The sequence below is a fragment of the Dasypus novemcinctus genome, chromosome X, assembly GCF_030445035.2.
Source record: "Dasypus novemcinctus isolate mDasNov1 chromosome X, mDasNov1.1.hap2, whole genome shotgun sequence".
Classification (NCBI taxonomy): Eukaryota; Metazoa; Chordata; class Mammalia; order Cingulata; family Dasypodidae; genus Dasypus; species Dasypus novemcinctus.
Window position 1 is genome coordinate 109360415 of NC_080704.1, and position 22677 is coordinate 109383091.

At 39.8% G+C, this 22677-nt stretch overlaps 1 pseudogene; it reads left to right on the top strand.

Annotated features, from left to right (window-relative positions):
* The first annotated feature begins 16210 nt into the window (after positions 1-16210).
* On the top strand, positions 16211-19694 carry LOC101420307 (synaptonemal complex protein 3 pseudogene; annotated as a pseudogene).
* The last annotated feature ends 2983 nt before the right edge of the window (positions 19695-22677 follow it).

Consider the following 22677-nt stretch of genomic DNA (forward strand, 5'->3'; position numbering starts at 1 on the left):
CTTTTGTGTATTCAAACCAGGCCTTGAATACATTACAGGGTGCCTCCATGTGAGTTATTGGCTAGGCTGGTTACTAACCCCTCCATTTAAAAATTTTGCTTTATCAGCCTCTGGTTTTGCTCCTGAAATTGATGAAAACTATGTTGCAGTTTCAAGCTCCTTCAGCAGCCAATAATGACTCAGTACAGCCAAGTGTACAATGAATATTGCCTCCAGACTGGCACTGTTCCATAGTGCCAGAGAGCACTATACACCAGGCTAGTAGAATAATGGAAAATCTCTCTAAAATCAAGGATCCTGCAAATTGCTCACTGCATAAAAAACATGCTAAGTGGAGCCAGGATACCAGGATACTGTAAGTAAAACTTAAACACAATTGGCATTATGGCCTGCTCTCATGGAGGGATAACATGTAAAGTATTACAAACCTGAAACTTAAAACTATTAATTGCAACTCTAAATCCTTTGCATTAAGTAATACATTAATATTAAGTGCTGTACTCTTATCCTGTACTAAATATATGCCTAATAATTATAGCATTATCTTTTCTATTTTAGATCAAGTGCAGAAGTATATTAAACATGTTAAATTCCTAGTAAATTCATTTTCTAAACAGTTAATAAACATGTCTATAAAATAAGGTGGCAGTCTCAGCCAGGCTCAGTCAACTTACTATATTCTACTGTACTCTACTGTATAGCAAAAATGAAGCTTGCTTGCTAATAATGAATCACCTATGAAACAAGTCAAAATTACTAAAAATTGTACAATTAAAACCAAAATGTAAAAACCTTTATTCTGTAGTTCTGATCCCTCCCACAGCTAAAACTAAGAAAATTTCCAACTTGGTGTACTAATCCTGAATGAAACCAATTGCCCAAAGGGTGCCAGTTCAACAGGAGCATCTGACAGAGCACATGAGTGCCAATAATTAGACAGCTTGAAATGTGTCTTCAAACAAAGCTAACTATCTATTACAATTTCTCTCTGAAAATAAATGACTTAGAAAATATATATATATACCGTTCTCACCAGCTTTTAAAAAGGGGTGCCATCTTTATAAGCACCTAACCTTGTCTACCTCTATAATCTAATATCCTCTTTTAAAAACAGGTATTCCAAATTTTTAATTAAGTTTGTTTCTTTCAGAATAAACATTTTATTAACCATATGAAAACTTTATCCAACTTCGTACAGAATGCCAGATCCATCTTTTTCCAGTTAAAATAAAATAAGAGTTTTACACCTTGTTGGGCAATAACTACAGCCCATGGCCAGCAGGAAGCTGTTACAAAAAAGAAATCATCTCCCTTCAGCATTCCTGTAAGAGTAAAGATGTAAACTCTTTAAAGGTAAAACAAAATTAATAGATGGATCTGGAGCCTGACTGGAAATCCACGTGAGCACCGGTGGCCCCAAGATAACTGCAGGGGGCCCTGCCCCAAGATTCTGCTCTCCAGAATAAAAACTTCTAAACTTCTGCTGATTCCTATAAACACCATGCAACTAAAACCGGGCAAATTCAAACAAATCCTGGGTATTGGTTGCCCCTCCTCCAGGAACTTGGTTTGCCTGCATCTCGGGTCTAACCCCTTGTATTCTCCCCAACTCCAACAATCTCTGTGTCCTAATGAATGTAATCCACCCGATTTATAACTATCTGGGGCTTAAGGGCAGGGACTTCTTAAAAGTACCAGAACCAGGTCACCAAATATATAAAAAGGCCCCTGTTTATCCTCCTTGTACTGCTTATCTGCAGCCCATATATAATAAGTAATTTAAAAATTAGTACCAAAAAAAATTCCAAACTGTTAAACTTATAATTTTAAATGCCCCCTACCAGTTAGTGCCTACCCACAAAGAAATTCAAAGATTTGAATTACCATAAAGGAAAGGGAGAAATGTAAGCGTAAAGCCACATTGGGAAAATAGGAGTAGAACTACATTGGGAGGTGGGAGTTGCAAGTGCCTTCAGATAGATAAATGACTTAAGGCAGCCTCCAAGGAGAATGCCAGTAAATAACTTAAGGTGGCCTCCAAGGAGAGTGCCAATAAATAACTCAGAACTGCCCACAAGAAAAGTGCCAATAAATAACATGGGGCTTTTAGAAGAAAAAAAAAATAGATACACTATCTTCAGCTAACCGCAGTGTTCCACTTCTGTGCCTCCTTGCTTGGTCATAAATCCCCTCCCCCTCCTAAAAGGCTATAAAAACACCTCTTCCCTGAGACTCAGGGCTGCTCTCTCCTCTGCATAGGATGAGACAGTCACCGCGTGGCTAATAATGCTCTCAATTAAAACTATATTCAAAGTCTGAGTCTGGTCAATATCGCTAATCTGTAACAGTACCCTGCTGACATATGTGTAAGTGCAACCCCTCTGATGACCTCCTGGCTCTTTTCTGGAGATTCATAGCCATATAAACTAATTTGTCCTTTCCATTTCCCCCTTTTAGCCAAAGTCAAAAAGCAGTTTTTAACACCTGATATTACATGTAGGCTGAGATATTCTGCTGCTCTGAGTTGACCCTTTTATTCAAGGTCTTTTTCTAGTTACATCATCAGCTAGTGCTTGATGCCAGGTAGGCTCATCCCTGGGAGTCATGTACAATGCTGGGGGTGGAAGGGGGGGAGGTAATGCATTTACATGCTGAGTTTGGCTTGTAGAATGGCCACATTTGCACAGTTCCTATTTTAGGCACACAGGCTCATAATCGTAACCATCTGTATCAAGGGCTCATTGCTGGACCATCTGTCTTTATTGGTCTTTGCCATTGCACTTGGGGGATTGTTGCTGCTCCATTGGGGAATGTGATAAAGCTCCCTTGGTGAGGAACTCAGCACACTCTCAGTTGTCATTTTTAACTGAAACCACTATAAAAATATTCAAACATTTTTATGTACCCTGTTTACATGCCCTAGAGAACTCCCTCCCAACCGTGTCCCCTAGCAATAACACTCCACACCAGTGTTCCTCCCCTGCCATAGTTGAATCTCTTTGTAGTCTGAAACTTCTGTAAAAATGAGGCCTAATATATTGCCAGGTTCCACTAATAGTAAAATGGAGTATAGTGATGGGTTTAAAGATTAGATATAGAATACATACTAATTTAGAAAAATAAAGGAAAAACAAATTGAGGTATCAAAAAATGAAAAAAGCTTTGTTTTTGACATTTTGCTTTTCATCACTGCAATAGGTGTTGCCCTGTATGTGCAGTGGCAAGGCAATTTTTTCCAGTTCTTCCTCAGTGTCTACATCCTTTCTTTACCAGAGACAGCCAAATTAGATAGAAACCAAGGTACTGGTTCTCCTGAGGGCTACAGAGATCCACAGGTTCAATGGCATAGCAGATGACTCTGGAATTCAGTGCCATGACAGTTGGCCCTAATTTGGAGTTTGTGCTCCTGAGTGTGGTGAGTTGGACTCAGATATAACCTTTCTACACATGCCTCTTCTGTCACTTTTACCAGACCTGTGGTTGGCATTGGGGTTGGTGTATACTCAGGAGACCTGAATCTCTGAACTGTCCATGTGACAGTGTGACAGTCAGGCCCTGAGCTTCAGCAGACTAGCAACTCCTACCCTCTATTTTATTGGACTTACCCTGGCCAGCTAACAGGGAGGAGAAGAAGGTCAACTACCACACCAGGGAGTCAAGAGTGCCTATGGCTGCAAGAGGAGAATTGCACCCATCATCCATGTGGAATCTAAGCCCCCTCTTGCTGTAGAGGGGGGCTGGACATAACCATCCCACGGTCCACAGGATGGGGGAATAGAGTATAAATTAGAGTGGACTTACTGGAATTATTGTGATTAGTAATGGAAGAAATTGTTGCATTGATGTGGAAGAAGAGATATGATGTGAGGGCATTTTTAGGACTTGGAGTTGTCTTGGGTGGTGCTGCAGGGGCAGGCACTGGACATTGTGTGTCCTGCCGTGGCCTGCTGGGTTGACTGGGGGAGAGTGTGGATTACAAAGTAGACCACTGTCCATGTGGTGCAGCAGTGCTCCAATAGGTATTCATCAGGTGCAGTGAATGTGCCACGATGATGGAAGAGGTTGTTGATGTAGGAGGAGTGGGGTGGGGGGAGGGTGCAGAGCATATGGGGACCTCATATTTTTTAAAGTAACATTTAAAAGAGAATAAAGAAGAAAAAATAAAAATAAATAAATAAATAAATAAATAAAACACTGGGAAAACACACTGAGGAAATTGAAAACATGCATAAAAAGATAACACATATGACGGTGAGGAATGTACAATACAAGAATTCAAAAATACACTCTAAGTAAAGAACAGCAAATTTGAACAGGCAGAGAAAAGAATTAGTGATGTGAAAAACTACAAATGAAATCAAACAGATAGAGAAAAAGAAAAAATCCAACAAGAACTTAGAGATTTGAATGATACTGAAAAACACACAAATATACACATTATAGGCATCCCAGAAAGAGGAAAGTAGGGAAAGAGGACAGAAGGGATCTTGGAGGAAATAATGGCTGAAAATTTCCCAACCCTATTGAGGGAAATGGATGTACACGTCCAGGAAGCGCAGCACACCCAAAACAGTACAAATCCCCACGGAGTTACTGCAAGACCTATACTTGTCAAATTAACCAATGCTCAAGACAAAGAGAAAATACTGAAGGCAGCAAGAGAAAAGAGAACCATCACATACAAGGGAGGCTTCATAAAAATAAGTGCTGATTTCTCATCTGAAACCATGGAGGCAAGAAGGAAGTGGTATGACATAGTAAAGGTACTAAAGGAAAGAAATTTCCAGCCAAGAATTCTCTCTCCTGCTGGCATTCAAACATGATAAAGAGTTCAAAATATTCCCAGATAAACAGAAATAAGAGAGTACACCAATAAGAAACCTGCCCTTCAAGAAATACTAAAGGGAGTGCTGCAGGTTGAAAGGAAAAAACAGGAGAGAGTTGGATGAGAGTGTAAAAAAAACTAAAAAAGAAAAAAGAGAAGCAAACTCAACATATGACATAGATAAATGTAATTAATTCCTTGAAAGTAATAACACTGAGTGTTTTGGGGTTTTTGTTTGTTTTTTTAAGATTTCATTTTTATTTATTTATCTCCCCTTCCTTGCCCCAGTTGTCTGCTCTCTGTGTCCATTCATTGTATGTTCTTCTGTGTGTGCATGTATTCTTGTCAGCAGCACCTGGAATCTGTGTCTCTTTTTGTTGTGTCATCTTGCTGCAAAGCTCTCCATGTGTGCAGTGCCATTCCTGGGCATTCTGCACTTTTTTCACCCTGGGTGGCTCTCCTTACAGAGCACACTCCTTGAGCTTGGGGGCTGCCCTACATGGGGGACACCACTGAATGGCATGGCACTCCTTGCATGCATCAACAATGTGTATGGGCCAGCTCATCACACAGCTAAGGAGGCCCTGGGCTTCAACCCTGGACCTCCCATGTGGTAGGCAGATGTCCTATCCATTGGGCCAAATCTGCTTTCCAACACTGAGTGTTAATGGATTAGACTTGCCAGTTAAGAGACACAGATTGGAAGAATGGACAAGGAAATATGACCCATCTATATGCTGTCTACAAGAAACCCAGGGATTCAAGGAGATTGAAAGTGAATGGCTGGTGAACAATCTTACAAGCAAACAATAACCAAAAGAGCAGGAGTAGCTACACTACTATTGGAAGGTCATCAGATGGGTCATATTTACGCAAGTCTCAGCAGGATCTCAGAGACAGCCAAAATAGATACAACCCAAAGTAGTGCTGCTCCTGAGGACTACAGAGATATCAAGATCTTACAGTCATGACAGATGGCTCTGGGGTTCACTACCTTGCCAGTGGGCCCTACTTTGGAACTTGTGCTCCTGTGTGTGATGGACTTGGACTCAGATGTGACCTTTCTACACACGCCTCTTCTGTCATTTTCACTGAACTTGTGGTAGACGCTGGGGTTGGTGGATATTCAGGAGACTTGAATCTCTGGACTGTCCATTTGCTAGCTGGGCCCTGAGCCTCAGCAGAGTTGCAACACCTACTCTCTGGTTCATTGGACTTATTCAGGTCAGCTAACAGGGAGGTGAGTATGGTCAACCACCACACCAGGGAACTGAGAGAAACTACAACTGCAAGCAAGAGAATCCCAACCATCAGCCATGTGGAATATAAGATCCCTCTCCCCTCTTGGTTTAGGGTGGAGTGGACATCACCTCCCAAGGGTCCTCAGAGAAAATATACTTTAATGCAAAACTGTTGTGACAGACAATGATGGATACTATATATTAGCGTATTAGTCAGCCAAAGGGGGGCTGATGTAAAATACCAGAAATGGGTTGGTTTTTATAAAGGATATTTATTTGGGGTAACTTACAGGTACCAGGCCATAAAACATAAGTTACTTCCCTCACCAAAGTCTATTTTCATGTGTAGAACAAGATGGCTACTGATGTCTGCAAGGGTTCAGGCTTCCTGGGTTCCTCTCTTCCAAGGTTTTGCTGCTCTCTGGGTTCAGAATTCCTCTCTTCCCTAGGCTTGCTTCTTCCTGGGCTCAAGGTTCATCTCTTCCAGGGGTTTGCTTCTGTTTCCTCTGTGAGCTTACTTCCCAGGGTTCCAGCTTAAGTCTTCAGCATCAAATCACAACATCAAAAACCCTCCACTCTGTCCTTTGCCATGTTTTTATCTGTTAGTTCCCAATCACCAAGTAAACCTCTGAATCCAATATACTCTCATATGCCCAGAGGAAAAGGCCAGTTTACAAACATAATCCAACATTTCTTTTTGGAATTCATCAATAAAATCAAACTCCTACAATTAGTAAAAGGGGTAATCTATCAAGAAGAAAAAACAATCATAAATATGTACCTAACCAAAGCACCTCAAAATACATGAGGAAAACATTGGAAAAAGTGAATAAATAAAGGCCTCTACAATTATAGTGGGGGACTTTAATAAACCATTATCACCATTAGACAGAACATCTCAACAGAGAATCAACAAAGAAACAAACACTTTGAATAATATATTAGAGGATCTGGGCCTAATACACATATACAGAACTCTAGAACCAAATAAAGCAGGATAAACATTCTTCTCAAGTGCACATGGATCATTCTCCAAGATAGACAACATGCTAGGCCACAGAGAAAGCCTCAATGAATTCAGAAATATTCAAACCACACAAAGTAATTTCTCTGACCATAATGAAATGAAGTTGGAAATCTGCAAGGGCAAGAGAACCAGATTAGCCACACAAATATGGAAGTTAAGCAACACACTCTTAGACAAACAGTGGCTCAAAGAGAAAATCTCAAAAGAAATCAGAAGCTACATTGAAACTAATGAAAATGACAACAAAAAGTTTCCTATTACAAGGTCCTGTAGATACTTTCCTACATTATCTTCCAAGGTCTTTATGTTCTCGACTCTTCTATCACTTTTACTGAAACTGTGCTTAGTGCTGGGGTTGGTGTATGCCCAAGAGACTTGAATCTCTGGACTACCCAGGTGCCTGCTGGGCCCTGAGCCTCAGAAGAGTTGCAACATCTACTCTGGTTCACCGGACTTACACAGGTCAGCTAACAGGTAGGTGAGGATGATCAACCATCACACGAGGAACTGAGAGAGTCTGCAACTGCAAACAGGAGAATCCGATAGATCAGCCAGGTGGGATCTAGGCCAAATCTCAATTTAGAGGTGGAGTAGACATAGCCATCTCAGGGACCTCAGGGTGGGGGAATAAAATACGGATTAGAGTGAACTTACTGGAATTCTACTATAGAATTATTGTGACTCTACCAGTGGAAGAAACGATATCATTGATGTGGAGACAGATGCCACAGGAGTTGCTGAGGGCAGGTGGAAGAAAGAAAACGTGGGATATGAGGGCATATCTGGGACTTGGAGTTTTCCTGAATGATATTGCAGGGACAGATGCAGGACATTTTATATACTGCCATAACCCAGTGAATAGACTGGGAGAAAGTGTAAACTACAATATAAACTATATCCATGCTGCATAGCAGTGTTCCAAAATGTATTCATCAAATGCAATGAATGTGCTACAATGATGAAAAGATTATTAATGTGGGAGGAATGAGGGTGGGGTGAGGAATGGGGGTATATGAGAACCTCTTTTATTTTTTAATGTAACATTATTTGACCTCTAAGAATCTTTAAAATAAAGGATAGTTTAAAAAATATGGGATGCAGCAAAAGCTGTATGGAGAAGGAAATTAATAGCCATGAAGTCATATATCAAAAAAGAACAAGCCAAAATAAAAAACGTAACCAAACACTTGGAAGAATTAGTAAAAAAACAACAAACTAACTGCAAAGGAAGTAGAAGGAAAGAAATAACAAAGATCAAAGCAGAACCAAATGAAATTCAAAATAAGAAAGCATTAGAAAAAATAAACAAAACCAAGAGCTGGTTCTTTGAGAAGATCGATAAAATTGACAAACCCTTAGATAGGCTAACAACAACAAAAAAAAAGGGAGAAGATGCAAATACACAAAACAAGAAATGAGGAAGTTGATAATACAACTGACTCCACAGAAATAAAGAGTATAATAACAGGGTACTTTGAAAAACTATATGCCAAAAAGAAGGAAAATTTAGAGGAAATGGACAAATTCCTAGAGACACATAGCAGCCTACATTGATGAAACAACAGACCAATCACAAGTAAAGAGATAGAATCAGTCATTAAAAACCTCCCAACTAAGAAGAGCTCAGGACCAGATGACTTCACAGGTGAATTCTACCAAATAGTCCAGAAAATACTAACCTGAATTTTGCTTAAACTCTTCCAAAAAATTGAAGTAGAAGGAACACTGCCTAACTAATTCTATAATGCCATCATTACCTTAATACCAAAACCAAGCGAAGATGCCACAAGTAAGGAAATTACAGACAAATCTCTATAGTGAAATTAGATGCTCTACAAAATACTTGCTAATTGTATTCAACAACACATCAAGCAAATTATACACCATGACCAAGTGGGTTTCATCCCTGGTATGCAAGAACAGTTCAACATAAGAAAATCTAACAATGTAACATACAACATAAACAGATAGAAAAAAATCACATGATCATACCTGTAGATGCAGAAAAAGCATTCAACAAAATACAGCATGCTTTCCTGATAGAAGACTCTGCAAAAGATAGAAAGAGAAGGAAACTTTCTTAACATGATAAAGGGTATATATGAAAAATCCACATCTAACATCATTTACAATGGTGAAATCCTAAAATCTTTCCATCTGAGATTGGGAACAAGATAAGGAGGCACACTATCACCCCTTCTATTTAATATTGTGTTAGAAGTACTTCCTCAAGCACGGAGGCAAGAACAAGATATGAAAGGCATCCAAAATGGAATAGAAGAAGTCAAAATTTCACTATTTGTAAGCGACATGATCCTATACATAGAAAGGCCTGAGATATCTATAACAAAGCTTCTAGAACATATAAAAGAGTTCAGTAAAGTCTCAGGTTATAAGATCAATGCTCAAAATCAGTAGCATTTCTGAACACCAATAATGAGCACCCTGAGGAGGAACTCATGAGAAAAATACTATTTACAATAGTAAATAAAAAATCAAATTCCTAGGAATAAATTTACCTAAGATGTAAATGACTTATACACAGAAAACTACACAAAACTGTTAAAGAAAATCAAAGAAGACTTAAATAAATGGAAGAATATTTTCTGTTCATGGATAAGAAGGATAAATATCATTAAAATGTCTGTCTTACTCAAACTAATTTACAGATTTACTGCAATCCCAGTAAAAATCAACAGAGCATTTGTACTGAACTGGAAAAACTAACTATTAAATTTATTTGGAGGCAAAGAGGCGCTGAATACCCAAAGACATATTGAAAAAGAAAAATGAAATAGGAGTAATCACACTTCCCTACATTAAAACATACTACAAAGCAAGCTACAGTAATCAAAACTGCATGGTACTGGCACAAGGATAGACATACTCACCAATGGAACCGAATTGACAATTCTGATATAGATATTCACACTTACAGTCATCTGATATTCGCCAAAGTCACCAAGCCCACTCAACTGGGAGATAATGCCCTCTTCAACAAATGGCTGGGAGAACTGGATATCCATATGCAAAAGAATGAGAGAGGAACATCATCTCATACCTTACACAAAAATCAATTCACGATCAATCAAAGATCTAAATATAAGAGCCAAGATCATAAAGACCTTGGAAGACAATGTAGGGAAGCATCTACAGGACCTTCTAATAGGATATGGCTTCATGAATTTCACACTCAAAGCATGAACAACAAATGAAAAAAAATAGATTAGTGGGACCTCCTCAAAATTAAAACCTTTTGCACCTCAAAGGACTTCGTCAAGAAAGTGAAAAGGCAGTCTACCCAATGGGAGAAAATATTTGGTAAAATACATCTGATAGGATCCTAATATGCAGCATATACAAAGAAATCCTATATCTCTAACATAAAAAGACAAACAACCCATTTTAAAAATAGCCAAGAGATTTGAACAGATGCTTCTCTAAAGAAGAAATACAAATGGCTAGAAGCACATGAAAAATGCTCAACCTCACTAGCTATTAAGGAAATGCAAATCAAAACTACAATGAGATACCATCTTCCACCCATTATACTGGTAGCTATTAAAAAAAAAAAAACAAGGTCTACAAATTTTGGAGAGGATGTGGAGGAAAGGGAACCCTCATTTACAGCTGGTGGGAATGTAGAAGGATCCAGCCATTGTGGAGGACTGTCTGGTGGTAACTCAAAAAATGACCTATAGATTTGCCATATGACCCAGCAATACCCAGAAGAACTGAAAACAAGGACACAAACCAATATATGCACACCAATGTTCATAGCAGCATTATTCACCATTGCCAAAATTTGAAATCAACCCAAGTGCCCATTAACAGATGAATGGCAAAACAAAATGTGATAGATACATACAATGGAATACTACACAGCTGTAAGAAGGAGTACAGTACTAACACACGGAATAACATGGATGAATCTTGAGGACCTTATGTTGAGTGAAACAGGCCAGGCATTGAAGGAAAAATACTACATGACCTCTATGATATGAATTAAGCAAATCGAGCTGTCTCAGAGGGCTAGAGTCTGGAAGACAAACTTACAGAAAATACACAGCATTATTAAAATAAACCTAAGAAGACCTAAATAAATGTAATAATATTCCAGTTTCATGGATTGGAAGACTAAATATCATTGAGATGTCTCTCTTACTCAAATTGATTTACATATTTAATTCAATCCAAATAAAAATTACAAGTATTTTTACTGAACTGGAAAGGCCATTTATGAAATTTATTTGGGAGGGCAAGGGACCCTGAATAGCAAAAACATACTGAAAAAGAAAATCAAATTTGGAAGAATCATGCTACATGACTTTAAATAATACTACAAAGCTACAATGTTCAAAACCCCATGGTCCCCTTTTGATTTAGTGGTGGAGTGGACATCAACAACCCAGGGTCCTCAGGATGGAGGAACAAAATATGGATTAGAGTGGACTTACTGGTATTGTTCTATAGAAATATTGTGACTCTAGCAATGGTAGAAATTGTATCATTGATGAGGAGACCGTGGCATGGGAGTTGCAGAGGGCAGGGAGAGGGAAGAAGAGGTGAGGTATGGGGGCATTTTCATACTTGGAGTTGTCCTGTATGATAGTGCAGGGACAGATAAAGTGCATTATATATCCTGCCATAATGCACTGAATGGACTGGGAGAGAGTGTAAACAACATAAACTATAATCCATGCTGTCTAGCACTGCTCCTAAATGTATTCATCAAATGCAATGAATGTGCCAAATTGATTAAAGAGGTTGTTGATATGGGAGGAATGGGGAGTGTGGGAAGTAGGGCAGATGGGTACCTTTTCTATTTTTTAATGTAACATTATGTGTGATCTATGTATCTTTAAAAAAAGAGATAATAAAAAATTAAATAAAGAAAAACCTGTATGGTATTAAGAATCAGCAAGATGGCAGTAGAGTAAGAAGCTTCAAGAGTCAGATGGTCCTACAGGACAGTTAGTAATCAACCAGAGCTTTCTAAATAATCTGTTTAGGTGCCCCAGGAGACCAGAAGAGCATCCTGAAACATCCTTGAAAGAATGGAAAGAGTGGACTGCCCATCTGCAGAGAAGATTCATAAGTAGAGCACTCCACACCATGGAGGCCAGTGCCCATCATCCACTGTTGGCCCAAGCTGCCTCAGAAGCTATGCCATGGCTGGAGTTGGAAGTTCCTTTTCTCAAAAAAGGGGGGAAGAGAGAGTTGGGCACCAAATTCCACTACTGATTTGTAAATTCAGCTGACTAAATTAAAATCCTAAGACCAACTGAAGTGTGAACTGTCCAACTCAGAAAGAGGCCAGTAGCCACCATTTTAACTCTGCATCCAGCATGTGAGGAGGCAGGGCTGACTGAAAATCACAATGAGGGTAGGGACCGGTTTCTTTCCACCCAGATGTGGTGGAAACTCTACCTTTGCCCCAGTGCCAACTCCAGCAAGGAGGAAGCTGGAGGGACCTGCACCAGCCTCTTGAGCTAACTGCAGGCACATTTGGCTGGCACAGACTGAATAGTCAGACACCTGGAGCTCCATTCCAGCATCCCAATAGGAGAGGAGAGGAGATTTGTTTCCTCAGCCTCTCTGGGCAACTGCAGTTTCTTTCAGCCCAAGTGAACTGGTTTGTTGAGTGCCTTCAATTCCATCTCCACCTCTCCAACCCCATAGGTTAGGAGAAGGCTTGTGTTTCTTCAGCCTCTCTGGGAAACTGCAGGTTCTTTCAGCCTGCACAGACTGGATACTTGGGCACCTGTAGCTCCACCCCAAACCCCAATAGGATAAGAGGGAGTGGTGTCTCCTCCACCTCTCTGAGTTACTGCAGGAACTTTCAGCCCATGCTGCCTGAATAGTTGGACACCTATAGCTTCATTCCTGACCCAAGTAAGATAGGAGGGGAGTTATGATTCCTCAGCCTTTCCAGACAATGGCAAGTACTTTTGATCTGCACAGCCTGAACTGGGGTACCTGTGGACCCATCTCCACCCCCAAAAGGATAGGAGGGAGCTGATATTTCTTCAGCCTCTCTGGGCACTGGCAGGTGTGTTTGGCCTACAGAGAATGAACTGTTGGGTGTCAGTGGTTCTGTTCCCACTCCTAAATAGCAGAAGGGAAAGTATTCCCTCAGCCTCTCAGGGAAGCTGCAAGTGCATTCAGCCCACACAAATTAGACTGTTGTGTGCAAGGGCCCAATCACACCCCTAGGAGAATGGAGGAATTGGTGCTATGCCAGTCTATTTGGACAACTGAGGCCATTTTGGACCCACACAGAATAGACTGCTGCTCACACCTGCAGCTTCAACCCTATCCCAAGCAGGAAAAGAAGGGGTGTGAAGCTTCATCAGTCTCTCCAGGCAATGACAGACAGTCTTGGCCTGCAATTCTTAGATTATTACACATGGATGTGGCTCTTTCCCTAACCCTTACAAAGGACATAGGTAGGTGAAGCTTCATTAGTCCCAGGGAAATGAAGGTGGCTTCAGCCTCCACATCTTACAGCACCAACTACATCCTTGGCTGCTAGTACACAACCAGCAATGGAGAAAGGGCAAGAAAGCCCTAAACTAAAGAAAGAAAATGCACCAAGAATAAATACATCTAGTAAGCCAGATGCCAGGACACCAACAAAAAAATTACAATCCATACCAAGAAACAGGAAGATAGGGCCCAGTTAAAGGAACAAGATAAGCTTCCAGATTACATACAGGAGTTGAGGCATCTAATCATAGATGTTCAAAAAAACCTCCTTAATAAATTCAATGAGATGTCTAAAGTGATTAAGGATAGTAAGAAGACACTGGGTGAGGACAAAGTAGAATTTGAAAGAATACAAAGAATAATAACAGATGTTATGGGAAAAAAAAGGCAAAATAAATAAAAATTAAAATATGCTGCAGAATACATTTTTGAGTTTTTCTGGGCCACATGGATAATAGATTACATTGTAGTTTACACTTTCACCCAGTCCATTCAGTGGGTTAAGGCAGGATATATAATATCCAGCATCTGTCCCTTCAATATATTTAGGACAACTCCAAGTCCTAAAAATGCCCCCACATCACTTCTCTTCTTCCCTATCCCTGCTCTCAGCAACTACCATGGCCACTGTCTCCACATCAATGCTACAATTTCTTCCATTACTAGTCACAATAGTTCTATAGTAGAACATCAGCAAGTCCACTCTAAATCATATTTTATTCCTCCACACAGTGGACCCTGGGATGGTGATGTCCACTCTACCAGTGTAACGAGAGGGAGCTTAGATTCCACATGGATGATGGAGGCAATTCTCCTGCTTGCAGTTATAGGCATTCTTGGTTCCTTGGTGTAGTGGTTGACCATCTTCACCTCCCTGTTAGCTGGTCTGCATAAGACCAATGAACCAAACAGTAGAAGTTGCAACTCTTTTGAGGCTGGGACCCAGCTGGCACTTGGACAGTCCAGATATTTAAGTCTGCTGAGCATACACCAAACCTAGCAACAACCACAGGTTCAGTAAAAGTGCCAAAGAGGCATGTGTAGAAAGGTCATATCTGAGTACAACTCCATCACACTCAGGAAAACAAATTCCAAAAAAGGTCCCACTGGCATGGCACTAAATTCCAGAGCCATCTGCCATGACCATAGAACTTGTGGGTCTCTGTAGCCCTCAGGAGAACCAGTACCTGGAGTTGTATCTACTTTGGCTATCTCTGGGACCATGCTGAGGCGTGTGTAAGCACGACTCCTCTGATGACCTCCCAAAACATTTTGGATGACTCTTAGCCATATAAACTCATTTGTCTTTGACATTTCCCCATTTTATTCAAGGTCAAGAAGCATTATTTAACACATGATCCTACATGTAGGCTGAGATATTCTGCTGGTCTGTGTTGACCCTTTTATTCAAGGTCTCTTTCTAGTTGCATCACCAGTTAGTGATTGGTAGCAATCCCTCAGCACCAGGGAGGCTCATCCCTAGGAGTCATGTCCCACACTGGGGGGAAGGTAATGAATTTACATGCTGAGTTTGGCTTAGAGATTGACCACATTTGAGCAACTTGGAGGCTCTTAAGAGGTAACTCTTAGGCACCCTTCAGCTCTAGGCCTAGTTAAAATTTCAAGGACACAGTCTCATAAGCATAGTCATCAGTATTAAGGGCCCATCATTGGAGCATTCTTCATTGCTTTTTGCCCTTGCACTTGGGGGATTGTTGCTCTTCCACTGGGGAATGTTCTCAGAGGAGAGGGTGTCTCTTGAGAGCCCTTGATTCTGATGTCTATGATTATGAGCCTGTGTGCCTGAAATATGAACTAGACCTAGAGCTGATGATGTAATTAGAAAAAGACATTGAATAAAAGGGTCAACTCAGACCAGCATAATATCTCAGCATACATGTAATATCAGGTGTTAAAAACTGCTTTTTGACTTTGGATAAAAGGGGGAAATGGAAAGGGCAAATGAATTTATATGGCTATGAGTCTCCAAAAAGGAGTCAGGAGGTCATCAAAGGGGTAACGCTTACACATGCCTCAGCAGGGTACCAGAGACAGCCAAAGTAGATAGAAACCCAGGTACTGGTTCTCCTGAGGGCTACAGAAATCCACATGTTCTATGGTATGGCAGATGACTCAAGTTCAGTGCCATGTCAGTTGGCCCTACTTTGGAGTTTGTGTTCCTGAGTGTGATGGAGTTGAACTCAGATATGACCTTTCTACACATGCCTCTTCTGTCACTTTTACCAGACCTGTGGTTGGCTTTGGGGTTGGTATATACACAGGAGACCTGAATCTCTGAATTGCCAGACCCTGAGCCTCAGCAGACTTGCAACTCTTACTCTCTGGTTTATTGGACTTACCTTGGCCAGTTAACAGGGAGATGAAGAAGGTTAACCACTACACGAGGGAGCCAAGAGTGTCTAGAACTACAAGTAGGAGAATTGCATCCCTCATCCATGTGGAATCTAAGCCCCCTTTTGATGTAAAGGGGAACTGGACATAACCATCCCAGGGTCCACAGGATGGAGGAATAGAGTATACACTAGAGTAGACTTACTGGTGTTCTACTGGGGAACTGTTGTGATTAGTAAGGGAAGAAATTGTAGTATTGATGTGGAAAAAGTGGTCATGATAGCTGCTCATGGTAGGAAGAGGGAAGAAGAGATACAATGTGGGGGCATTTTCAGAATTTGGGCTTGTCCTGGGTGGTGCTGCAGGGACAGATGCTGAACATTGTGTGTCCTGCCATGGCCCACTGGGTGGACTGGGGCAGAGTGTAGACTACAATATAGGCTACTGTCCATGTGGAGCAGCAGTGCTCCAAAATGTTTACACCAGGTGCACTGATTGTGCCACAATGATGGAAGAGTTTGTTGATGTGGGAGGAGTGGGGTGAGCGGGGTGGGGGGTACATCAGGACCTCATATCTTTTGAATGTAACATTTAAAAGAAAATAAAGAAGAAAGAAAAAATTAAAAAGAAAGAAATCACATTGACCTTACACAAAATCTTCCAGACACTAGAAATCAATCAACGTTTTTCAGTTCGTATTAAAGGCCACATAAATTTGACACAATAATCTGACAAAGACAGTACAAGAAAGGAACAATTCAGGTCAGTCCTTCCACAACATAGATGTGAAAATCCTAGACAAACTGTTATCAAATCGAATCCAGCAATCAGTTTAAAAAATCAAGACCACATTGAGTTTATCCCAGGAATGCAAGGGTAGTTTCATATGTAAATGTTATTCTAATTCTTACCTTATTAACATAAAAGGAAAATCATATTATCATCTTAATAGATACAAAAAAGTGTATAATATTCAAATCATTCATAATTAGAAAGAAAATTCAGAAAACCAGGAATAGAAGGAAATGCTTTAATATTCAAAAGAGTAGCTACAAAAACCTACAGAAAACAACCTGTTTAATAGCAAAATATTAAAACTTCCCCCACGATCATAAATGAGAAAAAAATTATTTCTATCACCACTTCTATTCCATATTTTACTGTCAAATGCAAGTCCTATACAGGCTATAAAAAGGTACAATGATTGAGAAGGAAGAAATGAAACCCTCATTATTTACAGACAATATGGTTGTGCATATAATAAATACTTGTGAAGAGAGTTAGTGACTGGGAAAGGGAGTACCTAGGGGGTGCTTATGATATGCTGGTAATGTTCTATTTTTTCATTTGGGGTTCTGTTTAAACATGTGTGTTTACCTTGTTACAAAAGAGTTTTTCTGGGTGTAATAGTCTAATAAAAAGTTTAAGGTGCAAAAAAATAAAGAAAGATGAAGAAGAGAATGGGAAAAAAATTGAACAGAGTGTCAGGGAACTAAATGACAGCAAGAGACATGCAAACATGCCTGTCATGTGAATCCCAGAAGGGGGGAAAAAAGGAAAAGGGGCAGAAGGAATATTTGAAGAAATAATGGTAGAAAATTTCTCTAAACTATTGAAAGACATAGATATCCATGTCCAAGAATAATAATGTGTTCCTATCTGGATCAACCCAAATAAACCAACTTCAAAACACATACTAATCACAATTTAAAATTCCAAGGACAAAGAAGATCAGAGTCATGGCTGCAAAGGGGATGCCTCGGGTCATAGGAGCAGGAGCAGTTTGTCCAGCTCGGGATTTTGAACCATGGGAGACTTGTGACCACTGAGTCAGAAACTATCTAATTATAGCACCCTTTGGAAGAAAGCATACTGGCAAATCTAGAAAATCAGCAATGGAGAATTAGGTTATATGAGTTTATGACTTTGAAAAAGAAGACAAGAAAGATCTGAGTGGCTCAGAGGAGGATATTATAGAAGAAAAGTTTCCAGTAATTGATAAGCATTGAAAGAAATGACCTTGCACTGGAATGATTGAAGAAGATATGAGAGGTGAGGTACATGATATGTTGGAAAGATTTGGAGCTGATATTAACAAGGCTTTTCTTGCAAAGAGAATAAGATTGGTAATGTATGCCAAAGCTTCTCTCAAAACCAGTACGCAGAAAATTGAATATGTTTGGAAAACACAACAAGAACAACGGCAGAAACTTAACCAAGAATATTTTCTGCAGTTTTTGACTCTGTTTCAGCAGTGGGATATATTTGTGCAGAAAGTTGAGGAACAAGAAGAAAAATTAGCTAATATGTTTTGACAGCAAGAAAAGGTTTTTCAACAATCTAGAATTGTTCAGAGCAAGATACTGAAAACAAATGAACAGTTGTATGAGCAGTTCGTAAAGAGTGTGGAGGACTTGGAGAAGAAACATGGGAATCTTTCTGGTGCACAAAATGAACTTAGAAAGGAAATGGCTATGCTGCAAAAAAAAAAATGATTCCCGGGGATAAGCCGCCCTGGCACCGAGGGATTACTACCAAGTACCAGCTGATGATGTACCTAGAAAATGACCTTGAATAAAAGGGTCAACTCAGACCAGCAGAATATCTCAATCTACATATAATACCAGGAGTTAAAAATGCGTTTTGACCTGAATAAAAGGGGGAAATGGAAAGGACAAATGAGTTTATATAGCTATGAGTCTTCCAAAAGAGCCGGGAGGTTATCAGAGGGGTCGCCCTTATGCACACCTGAGCAGAGTCCCAGAGAGAGATAAAAGTAGGTACAATCCCAGGTATTAGTTCTTCTGAGGGCTGCAGAGACCCACAGTTTCTATGGTCTTGGCAGATGGAGTTCAGTGCCATGTCAGTTGGCCCTACTTTGGAGTTTGTGTTTCTGTGTGATGGAGCTGGACTCAGATGTGATCTTTGTCCACAAGTCTCTCCTGTTACTTTTACCAGAACTTTAGTTGGTGCTGGGGTTTAATGTATACCAAGGGGACCTGAATCTCTGGACTGACCATGTGACAGCCAGGCCCTGGGTCTCAACAGACTTGCAACTCCTACACTCTGGTTTATTGGACTTACCCCACTCAGCTAACATGGAGTTGAAGAAGATCAACCACCACACCATGGAGCTAAGAGTGCCTACACCTGAAAGCAGGAGAATTGCATCCATCCTCCATGTGGAATCTAAGCCCCCTCTTGATATAGATGTGGAGTGGACACAACCATTCTAAGGTCCACAGGATGGAGGAATAGAGTATGGATTAGAGTGGGCTTACTGATATTCTATTCATGAACTATTGTGATTAGTAATCGAAGAAAATGTGGCCTTGGTGTGGAGAAAGTGACCATGGTGGCTGCTGGGGTAAGGAGTGGGAGGAAGAGATGTGACGTGGGGGCATTTTCAGGACTTGGAGTTGTCCTAGGTGGTGCTGCAGGGACAGTTACAGGACATTGTATATCCTCCCATAGCCCACTGGGTGGATGTGGAAGAGTGTGGGCTATGGTGTGGACCATTGACCATGAGGTGCAGCAGTGCTCAGAGATATATTCACCAAGTGCAATGAATGTCTCATGATGATGGAGGAGTTTGTTGCTATGGGTGGAGGGTGGGGTGAGGGGGGTGGGAGATATATAGGGACCTCATATTTTCTGAATGTAACATTAAAAAAATAAATAAAGACAAAAAATTATGATGGACACTCAGCAACAAGAGATGGCAAATGTTCACAAGTCTCTTCAATCCATGTTACTCTGATGATTCTTTGAAGCAAGAACTTGGACCTAAATAATATGATACAATGAGAATATTAGCTAAGGGACATATAAAACTTTACAGTGGTTTAAAAATTCTAGTTTAAATTGCTATGCCTTGTTAATCATTAGTTTTTTGTCAAGTGCAAGACTCCCTTTCTGTTAGCCCCTCAATAAAATCTAAACAGTTACATGAGTAGCAGCAATTTCAAAGTTTTATATTTATCAAGCTTTCAGTTTTTTGGCAGTAATAGTAACATTTTCTCCCCAACACTGTCAATTAACTTTTAGCAGTAAAGATTATTTAATTTTAGATTATTTAATTTTAGATTTTGGTCTCATTGGATCTGTATAAGTTCTAAAAGTTAGAAAGCCCAAGTATGCAAGATTACATTGTTCTACTTTAAAAAGAAAAATTGAAGAATGCAAAATCTATTTTATATGTACATCCTTTTGTATATCCTTACTAGGTTATAGAACCAAGTCTAATAAAAAATAAGGTTTCAAAAGAAAATCTATTGCCTTTTAAAATTTATTAAAGGCAACTTCTTTGTGTTCTAGACTAAATTAATTAAATTGCTAAAAATCACTAAGATAACTGAACAAAATATATGTCAGTTTATAAGACATGGATTTCTGAAATGTCATTTCCACAAAGACATCAAAATGCTATTTAATTTGGTTTGGCTCATATGTAAAAGACACATGCCTTTAGCATTGATTAAGGGCATTTTATTAACATACTTAGTTCCCTATGGTTTAATTATAATCACATCTGTCCTTAAAGATTAATTACCTATAATGTTTTGTTTTTCAAGTTTAATTCTCAGTGAATATAAGGAAGTTTAATTTTACATTCATTTCCAAACTTGAACAGTTCTTATCCTTGTGTTTTAAAAACATGAATTTTAACAGAATGACATTTAATGTATTCAATTGGAAACATCTGATTTAATAAATATTGTTTCATCGTTTGTTTCAAATAAATCAGTTAAACTTAAAAAAAAAATTCCAAGGACAAAGAGAGAATTCTGAGAGCAGCAAGAGAAAAACAATACATAATATATAAGGGGTACCCAATAAGATTAAGTGCCGATTTCTCATCAGAAACCATGGAGACAAGAAGGAAGTTGTATGATACATTTAAAATACTAAAAGAAGGGAGCAGAGATGGCTCAGGTGATTAGATGCAACCCTCCAAGATCAGAGGTCCTGGGTTTGACTCCTAGTGCTTCCTAATGCAACAAGGAAGACAAAGAGATACAGCAAGTGCAAATGGCAGAGGTGGGACAAAATAAATTATTTTTAAAAATTTTATGAGGTGCAGAGGTGCCCAGAGATGTACTTACCAAATGCAATGGATGTGTCATGATGATGGGAATGAGTGTTACTCGGGGGGGAGTGGTGGGGTGGGGATGGTGGGGTTGAATGGGTCCTCATATATTTTTTTTAATGTAATATTTTTACAAAATCAATTAAAAAATAAAATAAAATAAAAGATGCTGAAAGAGAAATACTGTCAGACAAAAATCTTTCATTTTTTCTTTTTCTTTTTTTTTCTTTATTTTCTTTTAAATGTTACATTAAAAAATATGAGGTCCCCATATACCTCCCAACCCCCTACCCCACTCCTCCCACATCAACAACCTCTTCCATCATTATGGCACATTCACTGCACCTGGTGAATACATTTTGGAGAACTGCTGCACCATATGAACAGTGGTCTACATTGTAGATTACACTCTCCCCGATTCCACTAGTGGGCCATGGCAAGACCCACAGTGTCTGTCCCTGTCTGCATCTGTCCCTGCTGCACCACCCAGGACAACTCCAAGTCCTGAAAGTGCCCCCACATCATATCTCTTCTTCCCTCTACCTACCATGAGCAGCTACTGTGGCCACTTCCTCCACATTAATATTACAATTTCTTCCCTTACTTATCACAATAGTTCCCCAGTAGAACACCAGTAAGTCCAATCTAGACTATACTCTATTCCTCCATCCTGTGGAACCTTGGATGGTTAAGTCCAGTCCCCCTCTACAAACAAGAAACTTATATCTGGCAAGATTGCCTTTCAAAAATGAGGACAAGTGTAGAATTTTCACAGAATAACAGAAACTGGGAGAGTTTTAAAAAAAGGGACCAACTTTCAGAAAATACAAAAGGCAGTGTTACAGCCTAAAAGGAAAAGACAGGAAAGAGAGGCTTGGAAGAGAGTCTAGAAATGAAGATTATATTAGTAAAAGTACCTAAAAGGATCAGAAGATTGGTGAAAATAAATATGATAGACAAATCCCAAAGGTCACAATGGGTGAAATAAAAACTGCCTTTACTGTAATAATATTGAATATTATTAGATTAAACTCCCCAATCAAAAGACACAGACTGGCAGAATGGATAAGAAAATATGAGCCACCTACATGTTGTCTACAAGTGAATCACCTTAGACCCGAGGATGCCAATATACTGAAAGCCTCCATGTTGCTAAAATGTGGCCACTCTCTAAGCCAAACCCAGCATGTAAAGGCATTACCTTCCCCCCAGTGTGGGACATAACTCCTGGGGATGAGCCTCCCTGGCAACAAGGGATTACTATCAAGCACCGGGTGATGGCATAACTAAAAAAGACCTTGAATAAAATGGTCAATTCAGACCAGCAGAATATCTCAGCCTACATGTAATATCAGGTGTTAAAAACTGCTTTTTGACTTTGGATAAAAGGGGGAAATGGAAAGGACTAATGAGTTTATATGTCTATGGGGCTCCAAAAAAGAGTCAGGAGGTCATCAAAGGGGTTGCACTTATGGATGCCTCAGCAGGGTCCCAGAGACAGCCAAAGTAGGTACAAGCCCAGGTACTGGTTGTCCTGAGGGCTACAGAGACCCAAGGGTTCTATGGTCATGGCAGATGGCTCTGGAGTTCAGTGCCATGTCAGTTGGCCCTACTTTGGAGTTTGTGTTTCCTAAGTGTAATGGAGTTGGACTCA